This window comes from Branchiostoma floridae, chromosome 15, assembly GCF_000003815.2.
Source record: "Branchiostoma floridae strain S238N-H82 chromosome 15, Bfl_VNyyK, whole genome shotgun sequence".
NCBI classification, from domain to species: domain Eukaryota; kingdom Metazoa; phylum Chordata; class Leptocardii; order Amphioxiformes; family Branchiostomatidae; genus Branchiostoma; species Branchiostoma floridae.
The window spans coordinates 2,464,956-2,469,433 of record NC_049993.1 but is presented as its reverse complement, the minus strand read 5'-3'; the positions used below and the strand labels follow the sequence as shown (position 1 = coordinate 2,469,433).

Here is a 4,478-nt window from a genome sequence, read left to right as displayed (position 1 = left end):
CGGCTAGCTGTACGGTGACGTCCAGAAAGATCGGTGCTCGTGTGTACGTCGAGCCCTACCAGAGGACCTGAAACTAAGTTAAGTTCTTGTGTGTCTTATGGAATGTAAATTGCCTAGCCTTAGTTTAGCAACCTCATGGTAGATGGTAAGGTGTTGAGTGTGTTTTGTTGACATGCCGAGTGATGATGCTGGTAGGGGTGTATTATATACTTTGTAAATGGAGGCTCCTTTTGCATTCGGGGCTAATAGATCGATCTTTCTGTGGTGTACAGGCCGGGTGTGTGGCTGATTTTGTTTCTGAAGGTTTCTGTGACTGTGTCGATAGTCGGGATTGCATTCGGTCAGTTTTGTAAGTTATGTTCTTTAGTAAACAGGGCCTTCCCTGGTTAACTCACCACCTGTTCTAATTTCTGTTTTTTTTTTATGTCGTGGTCAGTGGTTGTCGGGACTTCCTTGACCATTACATAAGCTGCCTGTGTCGTTATCTTGGGTCCCGAACCAAGATAACGACACAGGCCAGAAAGGAAGACAGGTGACTGAAATCAGAGTAGTTAATTTTTTTTAGAAACACTCGAATTCCCGGGGTCGACACAGTCACAGAAACTGAATCAGCTATGCACTGGGCTTTGTATGCCATAGAAACAAAACTTGCTTTCGAAAATTAAACCGAAACAAACAGCAACATTACTTCCATTTCATCAAAGCGCACTCAACATCCTGCCACCCATCATGAGATCATGATTATTCCACCTATTTCTATGTTAAACCTATATTTCGTAGTTTAATTTTGTCTCGTCTTTTCTACCGAGGATCATTGCACCGTAGGAAGACATGCCTGGACGTGGGAACTTGAGGTGCCAAGGACTGGTGAAGGAAGGTGCTGAACGGAAGGGACTTCGCATTCGTTCCTGCACATATGACAAGGTATCATACTGTATTGTGTGAAAACAGTCTTTAACAATAGGACAACATTCTTTATCAATAATTGACGTTTCATTTGTGTTGACAAGTTTAAGCAAGGAGGTTTAACCTCCTTGGAAGGCCTAGAAAAATTGGGTGTATGTGCACCCATGTGCACCCCAAATTGGAGCTGTGCACCCATTTGTTTCTGTGGGTGTATCGGTGCCCCTAAATATTTTCACAAGTTAGTGTAAGTTAATATATCAAAGCATACAGCATATTCTTGACATCTAAGTTATAAGAAAGATAATAAAATGTCTGTCACAACATGTTTAGGAATTCGACGTTAGAATTTAGGTTCATCAATATTTTGAATTCAATGCTCCAAAACTGGGCGTACCGCGCCGACACCGAGTGCCACAAACTGTTCCGCTAGTGGCCATTGTGGCATTAGTTCTTCCCGACAAAGACAAGGTATTGTACTGCATTTTGTTTCCAAATCCTACATGCCAAGGGATAAGCGTTGAGTCTTTTGTATTTGTTACAGTGGTAGTACGGCGGCTAATGTATGTCTCTTTCTGATATCACAGGAATGTGTACGGAATGTGACAGTGGTCCTGGCGGAAGGCGTCTTGGTGTCCAGGACCTCTCGTTGTGGGTTTCCTTGGAAGTCTTCATCAGCTTCTTCAGAAGACATTCCATGACTTTGTTTAGATGTCTTGATGGACATGGGACCTTTCCCAGACATTTGACAAGGTATTGTTTTGTGTGAAAGCTAGCTTTCACTGACATTAGCTGTGTTGGTAGCATTCATTACAATAAAGGTTCTGTGATCATGCCAATACATCCAGATTCGTAATTGTACTACAGTCTGTCAATAAATTAATTTGCGTAAGTGTAAGTTTGCAGTTCCAATTTATGGTCTTGTACAATGTTAAGCACAAAGTTGTTTTTTCTCTCACTTATCTGACTTGTAATTCTTTTCTATCGCTGATCTGACTTCTATCTGGTCACAGACGTTTAGTATTTGTTACGTCAGTGGTAAGGCAGCTGATGCATGTCATTATTGTATTTTCTACAGCAATGTCTGGTCGTGCTAAGGAAAGGTGGGCAGTGGAGGTGGCAGGCGTCATAGTCACGAAGGCGCTTCACAACATCCGGAGAGACAGTGGTCCTGGCGGAAGGCGTCTTGGTGCCTCGTCTCGTTGTAAGTTTCCTTGGAAGTCTTCATCAGCTTCTTCAGAAGACATTCCATGACTTTCTTTAGATGTTTTGAAGGACATGCGACCTTTCCCAGACATTTGACAAGGTATTGTATTGTGTGAGAGCTAGCTTTCAGTGACAATAGCTGTGTTGGTAGCTTCATTACTGTAACAATAAAGGTTCTGTGATCATGCCCATACATCCAGATTTGTAATTGTACTACAGACTGTCAATAAATTAATTTGCGTAATTGTAAGTGTAAGTTTGAAGTCTCAATTTATGGTCTTGTACAATGTTAAGCACAAAGTTGTTTTTTCTCTCACTTATCTGACTTGTAATTCTTTTCTATCGCTGATCTGACTTCTATCTGGTCACAGACGTTTAGTATTTGTTACGTCAGTGGTAAGGCAGCTGCTGCATGTCTGTTTCTTTTATCGTATTTTCTACAGCAATGTCTGGACTTGCTAAGGGAAAGGTGGGCAGGGGAGGTGGCAGGCGTCACAGTCACGGAGGCGCTTCACATCCGGAGAGACAGTGGTCCTGGCGGAAGGCGTCTTGGTGCCTCGTCTCGTTGTGGGTTTCCTTGGAAGTCTTCATCAGCTTCTTCGGAAGACATTCATGATGTCTGGATGGACATGAAACCTTTCCTAGACAAGGTATTGTGAAAGGGTAGACTCTGCTTATACTCCATTAGCAATGTTGCTAGCCGATGCATAATGCAAACATTGAAGTAGCATCTAAGATGTCCTAATCATATATCAACAACCCCATTTGCCGATTGCACCGGCCTTGAGCCTTATGTGTTTGTTGTAGCGGTGTTGAGGCAAATGATGCAAGTCTGTTTCTTCGTAACCAATTTGTTAGGAATGTCTGGTCACTTCGCCAGGAGGAAAGCTCGTCATAATTTATTTCGCTTTCTTGCAGTTGCAACAAGTTGGGAAGGAGAGTCATCTCTCAGCAACTTCTAGGATCTTATTGGTGCCATCAAGCCGGATCAACTACGGCCACAATGTTCATGGTTGGACTTATCCCGGTGAGAGGTTGTCCGATGCTGATCTCCACGGTGACGTCCAGAACGATCGGTGCTCGTGTGTACGCCTTGCCAGAGGACCGGAAATTGTCAAGTTCTCATGTGTCTTGGGAGGCGTTAGATGGCAACATGCTGCAGATACGGTGCGCACTAACGTGTCATTAGCCATGATAGAAAGTAAATGAATTGTGAGATTGCAATTATTGCTTTAACTGAACGAACGATACCCTCTGTACGTCCTGAGGGTATTGTTGGAAGGACTGATCACAACTTCTCTGTTGGTGTTAAGGTGCCTGAGGGGGTTTTGTTGACATGCTGAGTTTTGTAGCCAGTAGGTGGTCAGGACATTTTGTGAATGGAGGCTTTTTTTGCACTCAACCTGTTTTATGTGTTATATTTCTGTTTTATGTCGTGGTCAGTGGTAGTCGGGAACCTCTCTGCCTCGTTTTGTTATCTCTTGGGTCCGGAACCAAGAGAATGACACAGGCAAGAAAGGAAGACAGTTTCAAAAAAAATTCAGTAGATGTCAATATTGCCGGTCCATTGTACAGAGGTCTATTGTAGCCATTTAAATCAATCCTTTGGGAAATTTCCCTACCTAAGGCTAATTGGCTAGCGCTGTCACTAACACAATGACACACACACACACAGACACACTATTATATATAGACTAACCCCACCACACACACAAACACACACTAACAGACTAACCCCACCAAACACACAGTAACTAACATCAGCGCAAATGCCTTTAAAAACTTGCTATGATTCTTTAAGTTCAAAAGGCTCTATACCATGTACCGGCAGTATAAAATTACTGAATCTAAGCTCCTAGACTAGAGTAAGGATAATTGTTAATCTAAATGGGTTTGATGTTGAGTTTTACGTTCAATTCATCATGTTTTAATGCTACTGTATTTCTTGTGTGGTTTTGAAATGTTTATACTTGTATTCATCTATTTTGCCAATAAATGCTATTAAAGAAATATTTTGAATCAGATGTGTACTGTTTGTTTTACACTAGACTTGAAACGAAATGGATTGGTTCTCCAGTCCCACACCCTCAACCAGATGCAAAATGGACGTCCCCCTCACACCCTTTACCCTCTGTGAAACGAAGGGTGCACCACTCGCCTGACCTTGAGTTAAATAGTATCGAACCCACACACCCTCAACCCCTTGTGAAATGTATGGCCCCTTCTCCCCCACACCCTTTGACCCTTGTGAAACAAATGGTCCTTCCTTTGCCCGACCCTGAATGAAATGGTCTCTTCTCCCCACACCCTTAACCCCTTGTGAAATGGATGGCCCCTCTCTTGCCTGACCCTGAATGAAATGGTCTCTT

General features: G+C 42.8%; 1 long non-coding RNA gene across 2 annotated transcripts; it reads left to right on the top strand.

The window, feature by feature from the left end:
• Positions 1-6: 6 nt before the first annotated feature.
• Positions 7-3,783, top strand: LOC118432350. Of its 2 annotated transcripts, XR_004833059.1 has the most exons (5): positions 7-924; positions 1,491-1,656; positions 1,982-2,107; positions 2,553-2,759; positions 3,028-3,783. It is a non-coding gene; the product is annotated as an uncharacterized LOC118432350 (long non-coding RNA). The 2 variants fall into 2 exon arrangements; XR_004833060.1 differs by lacking the exon at positions 1,982-2,107.
• The last annotated feature ends 695 nt before the right edge of the window (positions 3,784-4,478 follow it).